Here is a 20,160-nt window from a genome sequence, read left to right on the forward strand (position 1 = left end):
AAAATATTCTACTAAAGACGAGAAAAGTTGAAAAGTTGTACACAAGTCCAAATTCTCTCTTTGTACAGTTTTATTAACATCGTTAACCCTTTGCAAAATATCCAACCAAAACGATAAGATTATCCCATTTTCCAAGAAATTAAGTTTTTCGCATAACGAACTTGCTTCGACTCTTACAATATTTTTCTCATTAACAGCTGTTGCTATATTATTTAAACAAGTCTTTATTAAATTGTAACTAGTTTGTAGCGCCTTTATGGCATCAAATCGAGAAGACCAACGAGTTATATTGACCCTTTTTGAAATGAGCGATTTCTCAGAGCCTGATGAATCTCTTATTGTACTAGACAACAAGTTCCATGTATGTGTAGAAGCCGAAAAAAATGTATAAAAAGCTTGAACTAGCATAAAAAAAGATGTTGCTTCGAAGCAGCAATCCGCAGCATTTTGAACAACTAAATTGAGAAAATGTCCGGCACACGGAACATAGATTGCTAACTCATTATGTGCCTTAATACGCGCTTGCAATCCAGAAAGTCGACCACTCATATTGCTTGCGTTGTCATATGACTGACCCCTGCAATTTTGAATGTCCAAATTAAATGTCTTTAGCATATCCATGATGCACTGCTCAAGCTCTTGTATCCCATGCCCAATGTTATCATAGAATCCTATAAACCTTTCAAATGGAAGCCCTTTACTATTGCAATACCTTAAAATTATTGTTAGCTGATCCTGATGTGATATATCGGGTGTTGAGTCCACACTGACTGAAAAATATTTATTCGCCTTAATTTGTTTAGCAATTTCCTCAATAACCCGATTCGCCATGATAGTGAGGACTTCATTACAGATATCCTTGAATAGGTATGACGTTTTACCCTTGCCCAAATTTGCCATTCAATTTATATGGTCTTTTAAAAACGGATCATATTCTGCTAATAGTTCCAATAAACCCAAATAATTCCCATTGCGCTTTTCATCAAAACGTTCATCAGTTCCTCTAAATGCCAATTCTCTAGAGGCCAAAAACTTAATCACGCTTATAATTCTTCTTAATACTTCGACCCAATAATCCTTTTTGCAACTTATTTGTTTTTCCAACTCATCGTTAATTTTTTCTCGCTTTAATTGGCGGCTTGTGTAAACATTTAAACTATCTAGATGACCAATGGAACGCTCGTGTTCGTCGAATCTCTCAATGCATTTATTCCACGAGGAAAATCCGGTTTTAAATTGGTTTTGTTAGTTACTAAATAAACAACAATATAAACAAAACACATTTCCAGTACTTTCTGAATAAATTGCCCAATCTCTTCGAACTACTTCAACGTTAACTAGCTTCTTATAAAAAATTTGCTTGGTAGCATACCTATTTTGGTCCCCATGTTTTCTTTTAGACATTGAAAAGTCAATTTTATCAAGAATTTGTTCGGTCCAGTTATCCAAAAGAATTTGCACAAAATTTTGACCATTTTTGGGCATTGGCGATTTTAATTACCGTTGGTGGCGGTGCTTTAACTCGTAATTTCGCATTCATATTCCACTTTACGATTTTAATAATAGATGTCTGTTAGCAAATAAGGCAATTGAGTTAATAAAATACCTACCCTTTTATTTTTTACATTTTTTATAGGTCTGGGTTCTGCGAAGTATAGTAATCTCTGAAATAAGTTGTCGCTTTTTTCGATTGTGGTTTTAAAATTGAATTTTTTAAATGCGCTTCACGCGCCGCCCTTCTAAGATTTACCGCCCGGTGCTATAGCACCCAAAAGACCCCTGGTTAAACCGGCACTGAGTAAGCCTAGATAATTTGCTATTATTTTGGTTTATGAATTATTGACGTACGAACGAAAGTAGGGGTGGGGGAAGCTATTGACAGTGGAATCACAACCTTCTTTATCTCGTAATACCTTTCCAAAATTTGGGAACAGCCGCCTTATGCAGCACCGTTCGTCTGCCACTTATACAAATGTAGTCTTTATTAAAATGTTTTTCACAAATAAGTCTATTTTTTAGTAAAACCTCATCCATAACATATATTTCTTGGTTTCCACAATTATTTATCCACTCAGCGAGTATTTCTGGCTTTTTTAAAGGGAACTTAAAAAAACTTATAATATTCTTTGTCCTTTTCTTCACGTTACTGCATCCACGATAAACGCAAATATTCATTTTAAGTGACGACCTATTAACAAGTTTTATTTAAAAACAAGCAAAATAAATCTGCTCAATTAAAAGTATTAAGAAATAATAAAGGAAATTCAAATTTAATAATCTAGGTGTGTGCGAAAACTCCTAAGCCTGTTCGTTCGCTCTCCAGACAATGAAATGATACACACAGAACACAAATAATATATAGTGTTAGAATTTCACAGATAAGGGAATTCCATATCTCAAAAATCCCTTATACAGGCAAAAAAAAAAAAAAAAAAACAGCACTCCGATCGCCGAATACGGTCGGCACGTGAGGAATCGAGTTGATTCATTCTACGTGTTCCGCTCGAACAATAAAGAGCCGTCGAGTTGCTGTGGTAAGACTTCGTTTGTCGTGTGCACAATAATTACTATTGTTTTTGTGTATTTGTTTATATCAGAAGTTGGACTGACACGCCTACATTGTAAGTACAGATACTGTTGATTTTATTGCTCAGCATAGCGGGAAGTACTTTAAAAATATCTTAAGAAAAATTGTTATTATGAGCGAATAGGATTTGATTATTGGAAAGGAAATGGGTATTTTAAAAAAGGAAAACTTTTTTTTTTTTTTTTTTTTAGTTTGATGATGTAAAGGTATACATGAGGTTTTATTTTATTTAAAGATTTATTTTACAAAATATGTAAGGTAAACAGTATATGTTAGCCAAAACGATCCGCGGAAAAGATTAGGGAACGCAACATAAGCAATTATTTTTATACGGCGCGGCGGAGATGCTTCAGTTTTGTTTATAGTTTCTTATCTTTCAATTTACGGTTTCGCTTTAATCAAAAAAGTGCTGATTGTATACAATATTAGATTCTTATTTTGCAGTAGATAACTTTAATATTTTTGAAATGTGATGCTCTTAAAAAAAAAAGTAAGTAACAAAGTAACATAAAATGATCCCTTTTCTATTAAAATTTATTGGTTTACAACAAAACGTAATGTGGTTAGGACATTTTTTTATTTATTTTTCCGTTAACGTTATTTAACCATTATGTGTCTAAATTTTAATAAAACTTTAATTTTATTTAAATTATTGTGTGCGTTATTAGGTACCGGTTGGTAATATTATGGTGTTTGCATTGTAGCACTCTATTATGATGGAAGGAGCCAGCAGTGAGGTGCTTCTGGAATTGCTTAAGGCAATAAAATCTTCTAGAACAGCTCCCAAGCATGTTGATTTGCCGATTTTTCGCCCAGATTTTACGGATACAAAATAATGGCTGGCCGAAATCGAAAGTATAAAAAATGAATTTCAATGGTCAGATCAGCAACTCATTGTTAGAGTAGGAAGATTTTTAACAGGAGTATCCAAGACCTGGTTTGATAATTGGTCCCCGGATGTTAAAAGTTGGGAAGTTTTTTTTAGAGATTTTTCCGAGGCTTTTCCCCCCAAGAAAATTTTGGGAGAACTTCTTTCAAAAGCAGCTGACTTTAACAGCAATCGGTGTAATACATATGAGGCGTATGTTTTTGAAAAGGTTAATCTTCTTCGAAATTTACGTGTACACTGGGAAGAACCTGATCTTGTCGAGATTGTCGTGCATGGAATTATGAAGAGCGATGTAAGGGTAACCGCCAGCAATCAAAATCATAAAAAAGTTTCAGAGCTAATTACCTACTTAGGATCTGTACCTAAACGTCAACCAGACAAAGCCAGATTGGAGAACAACATTTCCGATACAACTTCATTTAAACCAACTGAATCTTCCCGTAAACGCTTTTATGCAGGTGCTGAAAATGAGACATTTAAAAGAAAAAGAACTAGTACGTGTTTTACATGTGGTAAGGAGGGACATTTTAAAAGATTTTGTCCTCAAAATAATGAGGCAAGAAGTTCGTCCTATACAGGTCAATCCCAGTCCAGTACTACCCCCTTAACTTGCTCTTTTTGTGCTAAAAGGGGACACAAAGCTGAGGATTGCTTTTTAAAGAAAAGTATTGAAAAACGCCGAAGTGTAAATGTTTGTAAATCTGGCAATAGAAACTCGTTATGTGAAATGAAAATTGATGGTATAAAGATGAATGGAATTTTGGATACCGGCTCAGATATTTCGTTAATGGCTAAGAAACATTTTAATAAATTTATTAATAAAATTGAAACCTGTTGTACCTGCATTAGTGGATTATTGCCCGGACACTATATCTCAAATCAGTCTTTTACAGCTAATTTTGAAATGTCTAACGTTATGACAGAGTTAAAGTTTAATACCGTTCCGGATGACTTTCTGGAATATGATGTATTAGTGGGGTGCAATTTATACAACGATCCCAACATAATATCCGTTACTAGTCATGCTGGTACTAAAATTGAAAAAAATAAAGTGGCGAAAGTTTTAACTATACTACCATCAACGTCAACGGATTTGGAAGTGGATGTCCCTGAAGCCTACAAGGATAATTTAGCTAAGCTTCTTCAACGTTTTGGAAGCATCGTAGCCGCCAGTGGAAATGCTGTCGCTTGTGTAAATAATACTTCAATGCATATAAGACTTCATGATCTAAGTGAAAGGCAGATAGTCCGAGAGATTGTGGATGATTTACTAGCCAACAACATTATTCGGGAAAGTCGATCACCATACGCAAGTCCTATAATCCTTGTCAAAAAGAAAGAGGGATCTTATAGGATGTGTGTCAATTTTCGAGAGCTCAATCAACATACGATTAAGGACCGATACCCGTTGCCCCTCATCGATGACCAATTGGACCGGTTAGGAAAAGGAAAAGTGTTTACATCTTTGGACATGTCCTCCGGATTTCATCAAATTCCCATTGATGCTGAATACATTCCCAAAACTGCATTCATCACCCCTGACGGGCATTTTTAATAATTGCGAATACCCTTTGGCTTGGCTAATGCTCCGGCGATTTTTCAGAGGGCAATAAATAAAGCTCTTGGAGAGCTTCGAAACACAGTTGCACTAGTTTATCTCGATGATGTTCTAATTCCGTCTGAGACTGTTGAACAAAACTTTGCTTCACTAGAATTGGTTTAAAAATGCCGGTTTTAGCCTAAACTTAAAAAAATGTCATTTTTTTAAAGATAAGTTAGAGTATTTGGGTCGGGAAATATCTGGAGAAGGCATTCGCCCGGGCATGCAAAAAGTTGAGGCTTTGTTAAAATCCCCTATACCTACCAATGTAAAACAAGTTCGGCAACTTATGGGATTAGCCGGGTATTTTAGGAAATTTATCCCCGAGTTTTCTACCCGTACAGCAGCCATCACAAGATTGACAAAAACTGACGAACCATTTTCTTGGAGTGAAGAGCAAGAAAGGGCAAGGAAATACATTATAGAACATCTTACGTCGAGACCGCTTCTAAAAATATTTGATCCACAACTTCCCACTGAGTTACATACAGATGCGAGCAGTATTGGTTATGGAGGTGTACTACTTCAAAAGTGTGATGGAAGCCCAAGAGTAATTGGATACTTTAGCAAAAAAACAAGTAAATATGAAGAAAAATACCACTCATATGAACTTGAGACCCTAGCTGCCGTGAATTCAATGATACATTTTCGTGTATCATTGAATTCACAATTGAATACAGCCGCAAAGAAAGATATTTTACCAAGAATAGCGCGCTGGTGGGTGTATATGCAAGATTTCAGCTTGGATATTGTGTACAAAAAGGGGTGTTCATTGCCACATGTGGACTTTCTAAGCCGAAACCCAGTAGTAGTTCGCTGCGTAACTACACATAAAAATTGGTTATATATAGAGCAACGTGGTAATAATGAAGTAAAAAAACTTTTGAATGATTGGCAAGATGGACGCTTAGATAAATCTCGTTATACTGTAAAAAACAATATTTTACACTATCTCGTAACTACACCTAATGGAATAATTCCTAAGCCGTTTGTACCTCGACAAAGTAGGCTTGGTATATTACGAATATTTCATGACGAGCAGTGCCATGTTGGTATTGATAAGACACTGGAATCAATCCAGAGACATTTTTGGTTCCCACGAATGCGACAATTTGTTGCAAAGTATATTAAACACTGCCTTGTGTGTGCTGTAAAGAAGACCATCGGAGCCAATGAATACAATTCATGCCAATTGTTTAGGACCCTTAGAAACTACGGCGGAAGGTTTTAAATACGTTCTGGTATTGATTGACGCATTTAGCAAATATTGCGTACTTGTTCCACTTAAATCGGTTAAAGCAGAAGAAACAAAACGAGCCTTTCAACTTTTTATTTCATTGTTTGGCACACCAAAACAGATAACTATGGATGCTGGTAAAAACTTTAAAAACCTAAACCTCCCAGAATTCTTAGACTCATTAAATATTAGCTACCATTATACGACACCTGATATCCACAGGGCTAATGGTCAAGTGGAAAGGTATATGAGAACAATTATGAATCTTCTTCGAGTAGAAACAAAAGTTCGGTCAGAATGGGCGAGCAGTCTATGGAAAATTCAATTAGTATTAAATACTACCGTTCAAAAAACGACTAAAGAAACTCCACTTAGGGCCTTAATTGGAATTGAAAGCTCAACACCTCTTATTCAAAGCTTACTATCCGATATAAGTTGTGACCTGCAACCCTTAAGAAATTTGCAGTTGGGTCGTAATAGGATTAAGGAACATTTGGATAAATCGACAAAAGCTGAAATTAAAGAAAATGAGAAACGACGAAATACAAAGCACTTTAATATAGGAGAATTTGTTCTTATGCATCGTGATGATCAAATGCATCAAGGCAAACTAAAATACGAGTTTCAAGGACCCTTTGAAATAGTTGGACTTACTCCTGAAGGGCGCTATGAAATTAGAAGAGTTGGTAAATCTCTTGTTACAAAGGCAGCAAAAAGAACAACTAAGGATCTGGCCCAGCGACTGGTCAATGATGGTAGAAATGGAAGATCTTCTCGGAGATTTAGAAAACGAGTAAGTGACAGATTTATGGACCAGTGTTAGAATTATTTGGTGTTGTAGTGTTATCATGTTTTAAAGCTTGCTACGCTTTGCATGTGTATGTTTTCATGTTTTAAAGCTTGCTACGCTTTGCATGAGGCATGTTTGAAAAGCTTGTTACGCTTTGCATGTGTATGTTTTCATGTTTTAAAGCTTGCTACGCTTTGCATGGTGCGTGTTTAAAGCTTGTTACGCTTTGCATGCGAGGGTTTCATGTTTTAAAGCTTGTTACGCATGGCATGTGTATGTTTTCATGTTTTAAAGCTTGCTACGCTTTGCATGGTACATAGTTAGTTTTTACGATTTGCCTGTCTGTTGTTTAAAGCTTGTTACGCTTTGCATGGGTATGTTTTGATACCTAAATGTTACAATTTGCATGATTATGTATTCATGTTTATAGCTCTTTGTTATTTTTGTGCATTACTCAGCACAAGATAACAAGTGACCTAAAGTGGCAATTGTATTATTGCAGTGTAGAAGACTCTAACGGAATCGGAGAAAACCCTATAGAGACCACGAACATAGAACAGGAAAATCAAGATAAGAATCTTTAAGGCTTCACTACTCGAGTTCCTATTCACAATATACCCAAAGTTATCATGATGGTTGGAAAATATTTGTATCGTTATATACGCATTTTTCTTTTGTATTCTCTTTGTACTTTGCTTGTTAATATTCTATTGATTTATTTTTGTTATTAATTGATCATGATTATACTAGATCGATTTTTGAAATACCAGTGAAATCAATATAATTATTATTAGGATTAGGCGATGTTTCTTCAGATTATAATTTTGTTTGTTGTATTAAATAATAAGTCAAATTTTGAAGTCTGCTGATTATGTTAATTAATAAGTTTTGATCTCTGTTAATTTTTTTTTAAATAAATTAAGTTGTGCTCTTAACCGTCTATTTTTTTGTTTGTCTATATGCCTTTTATTATCACTAACGTCAAAGATAATACTACTACGATGGTTCATTTAAATGAGGCATTGTGAATCGGTCCGGAGATATCAATGCTCCCTTAACTGCGAATGTAATAAGACGGTAACCCTCGCAGAATCCGCTGCGAGAGCGAAACGAGCCACTTAACTGTGCGTAACGTTGCCAATTCTTACAAATAGGTAAGTTACGAAATAATTAATTTTAGTTTTAAAATGTAATCAAACAAAATAGTAACACTCGGGTTTTTACTTATGAGGTAGGATTGATAGAAAGATTTTACAAAGAAAAATTAGTATAAACATACATAAATTTTGATATTTTGAAATGAATAGGCTTAGTAGTTACCTATAAATATTTAACAAAAAAAAGTGTCATATATTATTTTCTAATGGAGGTATGAATTTTATAATTTTTATTAAGTAAAACTAACGGCTAAATTTATAGGCAGGTAAGTTATTTTATCTGATTAAATTATATTAGTTTATTTTAATATTAATCGCCAAAAAAAGAAATGTAGAATAAAGTTTTTGGTTAAAAAATAATTATTAAAAATAGTTTTAGTTAATTTTTTTTTGTTAAAAATTAAAACCAAAAATAAAAACACCAGGGAAGAAATATTATTGATACGAATGTAATATATACCCTTTTAATGATGAATACTCCTGTGCAAAACCTACTTGAATTATTATTTAACAACTTAACTGCACTTTTATAGGACACTAGTTGAACCATAAAAAATAAACATGTTACAAGTTAATACAAGTTATAAGTTAATACAAAAAAGTAAATATTTGTACAAAAAAAAAAGATGACTAACTTAATAATAAAATTAAAAACTAATAATATAATGCTAATAAAACGTTTCTAGAGTTTTTATGTTTCTATGCTTTTAGAAAGATATTAAATAGTTTTATGCAAATACTCAAAACTAGATGCCTCGGTGGACATTTCTAAAAAGTCTAAGAAAATACGAATTACTAGCCCAAAAGGTGTCTGGACGTCGCCGTCGGGAGCTCTCCTAAAGTTATTAATTTTAAACAACAAAAAAAAATTACAAAAACTATTTGGAAAACTGTATTGACATCTAAGATTTTAGTCACATGATACTTATTTATTCTCTAAGTTTTTAAGTTTTTGAGTGTGTGTTTTTTTGGACATTGTACCACTTGCAAAATTTAAAAATGTTTGTGATAACTAAATGTTCAATTAGAAATGTCTTGTGTTTATAACATGGATCATCTTTATTGCCCAACCAGTTATTGTTTAAAATCAGTAGTTTCTCTTTAATTTTTTGACATACGAATTCTGCGGACTTAAAAGTTTCGAAATGTTACTTAAACGCTAAAAATGAGCTGTGAACTAATTTAGTAATTTCATCAGAGGGCACTATCAAAGATATTTCATTTTTTCCGCCAAAATTTTTATTCAATAAAAAAAGTTGTCTGGAATCCGACAATTCTGAAACAAACTCAGTGGACTTTTGAAAGGCTGTCAAGCACTTTTTACAATTAAACTTATCACCAACTTTCTTAACAAGATACCCGGCATAATAAGTAATGGCACACTCTTCCAATGAACCCATTGGATTAACTTCATCGCTAAATAAGCTCTGTGATCTTGAAGAAGGCAATGGGGATTCGGCAATGTCAGAATTATTATGATCTGTATTAATACTATTTGAATGGTCCAAATTTGAGTCTGATAAGTTAGTATCTTCATATTGCGTATTAGATGAAGACAACAGTAATAATTGTTGGTCTAAATCTTCTTCACAATTTGAAGACTCTGATGGTTTGATTAAATCGGTAATGGTTTGAATACGAAATGAAAGCCTAAAAGATTTAGCAGATGGATTTAAATTCCAACCCCCCCTGCTCCCTGACTACCGAAAAAAAGTTTTCTAGAAAATCTTGGTTAAGTCTGTTTGTTAAAATAAATGTATTGTTATGTTTTTTTTCTTCTTCAAATAAGTTTAAAATGCCATTTATGGTTTGAATAAGTCCATTTAAACAGGGGGTCTAGATTCTTTAAATTTAAAAGTTTGTGTTTTTACATCGAATTTTTTTGTTAATTTTTTTAGTACCGTAAATATATCTTTTGCTTTATTCAGAATCTCGATTATATGAATATTTTTATTATAAAGACCACAATCCCTCTTTGCAATTATTAATTTGTTTATTTTCAACGCATGTTTTAATAGCAGCTGCCATTGTTTTAGAAAATAATTGGAGTGCCAATTTGCATGACATTTTTTCGAAAGAGTTGGGATTAATGTGTTTTTCGGTTATCTTTGTAAGAGCCCTAGCAGAACCTGAAGATTTATCGATTTCAAATGTCCTTTTAACAACAATTAGTTAAGTATTATTATTAAGTTAATTATTTTGTCGTTTTGTTTAAATACGGCTGTCAAAAAATTATTTCTTATACTTTTAAATAAATGTGGAGTGTCGAAAAGTCCAAAAATTTGGGTATTGTTAAGTTTAAAATATGGTATCTCATTTGTGATTCCCAGAAGTTTATATGCGCCGCGGTTGTTACTTCCCTGGTCACAAACTAAGGCCCTAAGTACAAAACCAATATCAATTAAGTTTTCCAAATTGCTGATGATAAGTTTTTTAAGCTGTTCTGGCTAATAGAACCATGTGAAAAATAATAGGAAACTGGAATCTTCCAGTTTTTAAATAAACTCCGGATAGAAAAAACAACTGCATGAGTGGATGTTCTTGTAGTTCTTCCTAAAGGACCCAAGTCCGCAAAGCCTTCTATTAAGTCCAGTTTCTTATTATATTCCACTAGTTCTTTTATACTTATTTCATCGAATGCCAAAATGCATTTTTTTTCATTATCAGTCATTGTCTGACATTTAACTTTTAAATGGTTTTTTATCGCTTCATCCAGGCCCGTTTTAAACAAATTTCCACCTATCCATCTTCGAATGGTGGCAACCGAGGGCAATATAACGCCTTTTTTGCGTAAAAATAGATAGGCTGTTGGAGATTTATAATAAAAGGATATAGCTAATTGCTTTTGTTTAAGGTTCCAAGTATTTTTAAGTCCTCTTTTTAATTGCATAAGAACAAATGTTCTGGCAAAATTTGACAAAAACGTCAATGAAGGCATTATTTGGAGCATTACGTTGTTATTATTTTTAATGTTTTGTTTTAAATTCATAATTTTTTTTTATACCTAACAAGCTTTGAATTTTGCATGCAAATACGCTTTTTTAATTTAGCTTTTCGTAGAGTCATTTGTCCAAATGGAAGGTCCATGATTTCTTCGAGTCATTGTGATTTTGATGTTCCAGCTGCTCATTAAAGGCGCGCTTTTTCGAAGCTATAGGACTTTCAAAAGGAATGGTGCGCTTTTTCATGGAATAGGGGTCTTGGTGGGAGTTTGAACCTTTAATTTGCTTTGATCTTCATTTTGGTCAAAATACTTTTTGGGAACAGCGTTCAAAATCATCGTCGGAAAAATGTTTCTCACATAAAAGTTTTGTCTTCAGGACATCTGGAGTTAAGCCCAAAAGTATGGAGTTTCCTAAGGAATAAAACAATATTGCTTATGCTTGACAGAATACTAAATTATAAAATAACCGTCTTCAAATATGTCAAAAAAATTGGGGGGTCCTATTTAAAATAATAAAGTTAGGGCCATTTCCGATTAAACCGGAAGTGACAGAAAACAACTGAATACTTCAGCCAATCCCAATTTGAATGCTACACTCACTTACCGAATTTCATTTTTTTTACTTAAAAATTAAAAAAGTTATAGGGGCGAACCACTTTCCTAAGACACCCGGTATACTTATGTACATACATATTCTAGGATGCCTTAATTCCTACATTTAAAGCGTTGACTTTTAAAGATAATTTTATTTTTGTAGGTACCTAGGTTTTCTAGATAAAAATTATAGGTATGTGTATATAAATCTGGTTTTGTTTCTCTTATAAATATGTATTTATATTTATCATTTTAAAAAAAGTTAAAATCTATCTATGTCGTAAAAATGTTTGTTTTTTTTACTTACCAGAGTTGATAATCTAACGTTCTCATAATTCAGAGTTTTTATAGGAAAATGTAAATTACTTTATTTTATCTCGTCTTTTGCTCTACAATTAAAGTATTGGCATACCTTGCCTGACATCGTATACTTGCTTACTTTAAAACACAATGGAACACCAATTTTTAAAAAATAAACCCATAAAGCAGTAACCCCATAAAACCGAAGCAAGAAAAACAATAAAATTCTATTCATCGAAGTAGTTATGGCACACGCATAGTAGGGCACCGATATGCGATGATAGGGCGACGGCGACGCACGGGCAAGAATTATATTCGACGAACATGTGTCGCGGCAACGCTGTTTAATGCTCTCTCGATGGACATCGGCTCGCGGGAGCCAAAGTCCATCGAGGGTATCAAAATTTTAACATTGTATGGTTCATCTTCCCGTAGTAGTATTATCTTTGCTAACGTCGAGAACGACTTATTTCGCGGGTTGGCCGTGTTAGAATTTCACAGATAAGGGAATTCCATATCTCAAAAATCCCTTATACAGGCAAAAAAAAAAAAACAGCACTCCGATCGCCTACGGTCGGCACGTGATGTATCGAGTTGATTCATTCTACGTGTTCCGCTCAAAAAATAAAGAGCCGTCGAGTTGCTGTGGTAAGACTTCGTTTGTCGTGTGCACAATAATTACTATTGTTTTTGTGTATTTGTTTATAATAGATAAAACACAGAACACAAATACAAATATATAGATGATACACGAGATTTTTATACGAGACCGGAGCGCACTTCTTGTTGCGCCATCTATCCGCCAGCTTTTTGCCCGTAAGGTTGCGCATCTTCCCATATTCTCAATCAATCCCATATTCTCAATCAACGCTAATATTCAGATTCTGACAGCTCTTAGACATGACGTCATTCGAGCGCAACCATGTGATGACGTAACGCTTAAGATATCGTAAGGCAACCGAGTAAGGCGCTTACTCGCTAAAATATGGCTCAATGCAACACTGAAAATCGGCTTTAAAATACAGGGTGTCCATCTATAACCTGACACATTTTAACTGCTTATAAGTCAAGAACGGAAAATGACAATAATGTGCGGTTTTCACAGAACTTCATCAATATTTTTAAAGTTTTTTTTGACAGTGTTGCCAAGTTTCGAAATTTACCTGAAATAGGAGGAAAAAAATTGATGATTTTCAAAGGCCGATTTCTTAAAAATTTTAAATGTAACACCCTGTACTTTTTAATTTCACGTGAAAGCCTGTTAAATTCCCTTTCCGAAAATGTATAAATTGTCTTAAATTCATTATTTTTTTTTACAGAGCCAATTTTAGTAAATGACACCTTTTTGAAAATTTTCCTACAATAAATACCTATTAAATAACATTCTCGGTATCAAGTGACAACAATAACAATTGTAGCTTGTCAAGGAGACTGTGAGTTGCACAATTTATTTTGTGGGCTTTAACTACTGTCAAATCTTTTTAACGTCATTCGTTGGGCAGTCCCAATAATTTGATTTCTATATGTATTTTTGCATTTTTTAGAGATTTTCAAAGGTTTAAATATGTTTACCACCCGGGAAAGGGCACGTTGCGTGTTATTATTTAGTGAATGCAAATCAGTTACGCAGACGAGAAGAATATTTAGGCTGAATTTTGAAAGGGCTTTACCATCACGCAATTCTATACTTTATTGGGTACGCCAATTTTCCCAGGAGGGTACAGTTAAAAGAAAAGTTAGAACAAACCTAAATGCACAAGATAATCTGTTGGATGATATTTTGCTGGTAAAATAAGTGTTGTCCTTAAACAATAACCAAATATCTATTAGGAAGATAGCTCAAACAACAAATATGTCAAAAAGTAAAGTACATAAAATTCTAAAAATAATTAAGTTTAAACCCTACAAAATTAAAAGTTTCCAAAAAATAGAAAATCGCGCCTTTGAAAAAAGATATTTAATGTGCGAAACACTACTAGATCTTTTTAGAAATAAGCCGGATACCAATTTAATAATGTCTGATGAGGCAACATTTCACATCAGTGGTCGAGTAAATAAGCATAACTGCCGAATTTGGGGAGATGAAAATCCTCGAGTGTATAACGAATTCGAAAGAGATTTTCCCAAGCTGAACGTTTGGTGTGCAATATCGAAATCTAAAATTTATGGGCATTTGTTTTTCAAGAAGCAAAAGTGAATGGAAACAATTACACCGATATGTTGGAAACATTTTTTTATCCTCAACTTCAGCAGGATGGAATTTTTGACACGGTCTACTTCCAGCAAGACGGTGCACCACCACACTTCTCCAGAGTCGCAAGGGATTCCTTAGATATTACTTTTGGAAACAGATGGATAGGGCGAGCAGGTCCAATCGAGTGGGCACCTTACTCTCCCGATCTAACCATTCCAGATTTTTGTATATGGGGATATGTAAAAGACCGTTGTTACAATCCAACCCCAAGAAATTTGGATGAACTGCGCAACAACATAGTAAACGTTTTCAACCAAATTACACCGCGAATGCTACAAAACGCCTTCGGCAACTTATTTCTCCGTCTACAATTGTGTTCCGAGCAAAATGGGAGTCATATTCAGCAGCTAATTTATTAGTTGTAAATTAAAATTAATTTCTTCAATTGTTTGTTGTTAAAATTGTTGTAAATAGTTGTAATTTATTACATAGAATAAATACTTTTTATAGACATGGCAATAGCGCAAATTATGCAATAGCGCAAATTATTTAATTATGATCATGCTAAAGCGATACATAGGCAATTACCAGAAAATGTTCATCAATCACCGAATATGTATTCTAGGAAAATTTTCAAAAAGGTATTATTTACTAAAATTGGCTCTGTAAAAATTATGAATTTAAGACATTTTATGCATTTTCGGAAAGGGGATTTAACAGGCTTTCATGTGAAATTAAAAAGTACAGGGTGTTACATTTAAAATTTTTGAGAAATCGGCCTTTGAAAATCATGAATTTTTTTCCTCCTATTTCAGGTAACTTTCGAAACTTGGCAATATTGTCAAAAAAAACTTTAAAAATATTGATGAAGTTCTGTGAAAATCGCACATTGTTGTCATTTTCCGTTCTCGACTTATAAGCAGTTGAAATGTGTCAGGTTATAAGATGGACACCCTGTATAAGGAATTTAAACTTGGCGGGCGATCTAAGCGCCGCTGCACGGCGTGGTCCATATCCTGCGATACGGTTTCCCAGCTGTTTGTCTCCTTATCCTTATGTTTGTGAAGAGTACATAATATACAATTTATAAATGTCAGACAGAAAAAAAATCACCTCAATTCAGGCAACAATTATTCTAAAAAAAGTTAATAAATAATTGTAAGATTAATATTCTTTGCATTAGTTTCTTTATATAACCAAAAAAATCACATTAAATTCTATTTGAAAAATTCCTAATAAAATTCAATTTAAATGGTAGCAAAACAATGAAGAACTCGACATTCAGAAACTCTCTACAGGTAGGTAAGTGTTCATAAAGATATTTTCAATTACATACTAGGTAGGAATATACCTCCTGACATATATACATACCTGTATAATAATATATATTATTTATTTATTTACGGAATCCATCCAGAAAAGTGTTACATAGCATATCCATAAATACACACATATACACTACTGCTCAAAAGTATTTGCCCACATATGACTGTTTTAAAGTTATAACTAAAAATAATAAACCCATCAGTTATTCTTATGAATTATAACAAAATGAAAGTAAACAATACATTTTTCAATTAATTAAATTTAAGAAAATCAAATTTTGGATTCATCTACATGTCCGCCTTGATTTTTAGTAACAGCTTCACTGCCACTCTTCTTGGATGATCCTCCACAAGTCAAAATAGTTCAATTTCATCTGTAAACACGCGCATTCTTACGCTCCGCGAATTTGCTTTATTTTACACGATTAGAAAGAGGTAGACTTCAGATTCTTACATATTTTCTGCTTCTTGGCATTGTCTTTGCAATATTATCTGGTACTGCTGGCGATTGGTGGTTCGTGAGTAATTGTGATTTTCAGTGGAAACAATAGAAATTCTCAGATAACAATATGTTTTTTTTTTTATTTTTGTGGGTCTATGAGAATCAATACCTGAACATTCTTGGTATTTATTTTGCCCTCTGCTTAAGCCAACGAGTTTGAAGAATTGGTTTTGTTGATTTTTAATAATAATTTCCAAGTCACCGTGTTTTCGGATTTGGAGTTTTTGGGAGCCTGTTAAATTGCTATTTTGATCTATATCATGGCTTGTGGAAGGTGTGGTGCAAGTCTAACAGATAGAGAGGTAAAATATAAGATTGTTTGCGACTTCTGTAGTGTCATGCATTGCTTATCATGTTCAAAATTTACTACATCAGAGGCTCAGGTCACTCAAATGAAGACTAGATTCATGTGTTTTGTGTGTTAACCCAGTTTGCGATAACCAGCATGGATAACAGCTCCCCAACAAATGCTGCTATTTTTCTGGAAGCTCAAATGAAATCCTTTCAAAACACAATCACCAACCAAATTTCTTGTGGTTTTCATGATGCTAATATTGCATTCCAGGAGGGACTTATGAGATTGGTCGAGAAAGGTATCGGAGGAAAGGGCGTTTCTGCCTCAAACAGTGATTCTGAATTGTTAAAACTACTACAAGCAAAAAATGAAGCGCTAGAGGCCAGGTTGACAACACTGGAAGAGGATTTAAACATGCTCAAGGATCTTATTCCATCAAAGTCATCCTGCCCCCCAACTAATATAACTAATATAACTTCTCTAACATCTTTGTCTCCGGACAATACTGTGTCTTTGCCGATAGAAACAGAAACAGTAGCCCATACCTACGCAAAAAGGGTTGATCCAATCAGATCAAGGCCTAGTAGCTCTTCAATGGCTGGCGCCAATTCTGAAGCAAAATCACAGAATAGGTCGACACCACAATCAATCCATCGAACTAACCCTGGCAGACAAACAGTCATCATTGGGACTTCTTCTGAAGCTTCTTCACTATCTGCAGCTGATAGACGTCAGTGGTTGTATTTGGGCAGATGCAATCCGGACACTACTGAGCAGCAGATTCTAAAATACCTTGAGAAGCAACTAAACATCTCAGATGTTAAATGTGCCATATTGGATAAGAATGAGGATGTTGTATCCTTTAGGATAGGGGTAAAAGAGTCCCTACTGAAGGGACTACTTGACCCGAACCTCTGGTCAGCCGGTATAGCGGTCAAGGAATTTCGTCCCAGGCGCACTCAGGGCTGAGGGGCGAATTTTCAGTTAGACCCAACACTATCTCAGCGCCCACAGTAGATGATGTATCGTTCTTTTATCAGAACGTGAGGGGCTTAAAAACTAAACTAAAGGGATTTCTCTGTGCGGCACTTTAAATTTCAAACAAACATAACTTCTAAAACACTTTACCATAAAATTTACACACATTACCAAAATTAATCATAACAAAACAGATTGAGAAAAAAAAGCATCTTTTTGATAAATTTCATTAAAAAATAAGTAAAGCTGTCAATAAAACAGAATTTAGAAGAAGTAAATTACATTATTTAACAGGAAACAAAACTAAAACACTAAAATGATGTCCGAGCACAGGTTAAAAGGTATCATTAAAAAAATCGTCAAGGCTATAATATGCCCTGGATAATAAAAGTGATTTTAATTCCTTTTTGAATCTCTTAACTTCTAAAATTTGTCTGATACATAGAGGAACATGGTTGTAAATCTTTTTGCTAAGGTATATAAGTGAGTTCTTGGTGAGGGAGGATGTAGGGATTGGTAAGGGAAAATCGTTAACCTGGCGAGTCATATGACCAGTAGAGGCGGGGGTGGGCTCCTAGCAGTGAGCAACACCCTAAAATCCCATCGTTTGCCAACTACTGACAATTCACTTCAAGAAATCTGGATCTCTGTGCGTCTTGGTGATGGCGAGGATTAATGCATTGGCTGCATTTATGTTCCTCCATCCATGGATCTATCTGTCTATGCAGCGCATTGTGCCTCTGTTACCAAAGCTTGCGAGAGCTTTAATAATGTTCTTATTGTTGGTGACTATTTAACCTTTCTAATATTTCATGGTTACCTAGTGATGATCATTATGGCTTAACCCCTAATAATGTTACATCTGATAAAGAAAATCTTTTATGTGACACATTCACTTTTCTAGGTTTAATGCAGCTCAATGCAGTGGTTAATGATCATGGAACAATTCTTGACCTTTGCTTTACAACTTTTCATTCCACTTTAACAACTAAATGTAATGGTTTAGTCGGGTCAGATCCTTACCATCCTGCTCTTGAGCTGCAACTACCCAATAGTAAGTCCAATTACCTGGAACTACCCATAACATATTTTTACAACTTTAATCAAGCAGATTTTGTGTCTATAAATAACTACTTTTCGACATACAACTGGATGTCTATAATTGTTAACGATAACTTAAATACCACTGTTGCAAACTTCTATTCTGTTGTTTATGATTGTTTGAATCTGTTTGTGCCAATAAAAAAACACTATCCCAAGAAACATTATCCACCATGGTTTTGTAGAGAACTAAAAAGTCTAGTTATTCAGAAAAAAATAGCACATAGAAGGTACAGACAGTCAGGATCAAATACTGATTACTTAAGTTTTAGTGTTCTGCGCTCAGAATGCCGTTCATTATCTAGTGAATGCTACAGACATTACATTGAAAGAGCCGAAAATGCAATAGAGAACGATAGCAAGACCTTTTGGAAATTTGTAAGACTTCAGTCCAATCAAAGCGATTCTACCGTTCCAGATGAGATGTTCCTTCATGATCTCAGGGCCGATACTGGTATTTCTATTGCAAATCTCTTTGCCACCCACTTTTTATCTGTATTTAACAAGAATACTAACCCTTCTAATGCCTCTGACGGTCTCGATACCTCACGTAAATTTAACCATATCAACCACGTGTTCCTTAGTGCTACTACAATTGAAACAGCATTAGCTAAACTGGACAGCAGAAAGGGAGCGGGTCCCGATGGAATTCCAAACAAGCTTTTGAAAGAATGCAGCCATTCCCTTTTCCTTCCACTTTTTCATATTTTCAATTTGTCCCTAACTTCTGGAACTTTTCCAGAGAACTGGAAGCTATCTCATGTATGTCCTATTTATAAATCTGGGAATAAGAGTGACATAACTAACTATCGTCCCATTAGTATCCTCTCTGCAATTCCTAAGCTGTTCGAGCACTGTGTAGAGGTGGTTCTATCTGGCACATTTCAGGAAATAATTGGAGATCAACAGCATGGATTCACCAGAGGTCGTTCTGTGGATACAAACTTGTTTGTTTTTAGCAACTATATCTTCAAATCTTTTGCCGACGGTAATGAAACACATGCGATATACACGGACTTTAGGAAAGCCTTCGATAGGGTCAACCATAATATTCTTATCTCTCATATTTCAGATCTCGGCATCAGCGGATCTCTTTTACTTTGGATCAAGTCTTATCTGATGGATAGAGAGCAGCGTGTTAAAATTGGTAGTTTTTTGTCCAACCCATTTTTGACAACTTCAGGGGTCCCTCAGGGCTCCCATTTGGGACCATTGTTATTCAGTCTCTTTATCAATCACCTCGGCTCCCTACTGGAGTCTGAGTTTTTGCTCTTCGCTGATGATTTGAAAATTTTTCGGCGGATTTCCTCCTCTCAGGATCAGATGGTGCTTCAGAGAGATATAAACAGAGTGCTTTCCTGGTGTAAGTCGAATGAAATGTCATTGAATGTTAAGAAATTTGGGTTTATGAGGTTTACTCGTTTAAGGGTCTCCCCTCCTTGTCAATATGTTATTGATGGTATCCCCTTGAAGGAGCTTGACTCAGTCAAGGATTTGGGTGTCTTTCTGGACCCGAGTCTTACTTTCTCCCACCACTTCGAAAATACTGTAAATAGAGCTAATAAACTGCTTGGTTTTATCAAAAGATCTTGCAAAGACTTTACTAATGTGTCAGCATTGAAGACACTATATATTTGCCTGGTGATATCTCTTCTCGAATTCTCCAA

At 34.5% G+C, this 20,160-nt stretch overlaps 1 protein-coding gene across 3 annotated transcripts in view; it reads left to right on the plus strand.

Moving 5' to 3' along the window:
- Positions 1-15,350: 15,350 nt before the first annotated feature.
- The window catches only part of LOC126744389 (uncharacterized), a 127,023-nt gene continuing 122,213 nt past the window's right edge, over positions 15,351-20,160 (plus strand). Inside the window, exon 1 of one of the 3 annotated variants that reach the window (XM_050451775.1) lies at positions 15,351-15,594. The gene's annotated coding sequence lies outside the window, so the exon portion shown is untranslated. The remainder of the gene's footprint in view (positions 15,595-20,160) is intronic. The other 2 variants (XM_050451772.1, XM_050451773.1) reach the window with 2 other exon arrangements.

The sequence above is a fragment of the Anthonomus grandis genome, chromosome 14 (assembly GCF_022605725.1).
Source record: "Anthonomus grandis grandis chromosome 14, icAntGran1.3, whole genome shotgun sequence".
Taxonomy (NCBI): domain Eukaryota; kingdom Metazoa; phylum Arthropoda; class Insecta; order Coleoptera; family Curculionidae; genus Anthonomus; species Anthonomus grandis.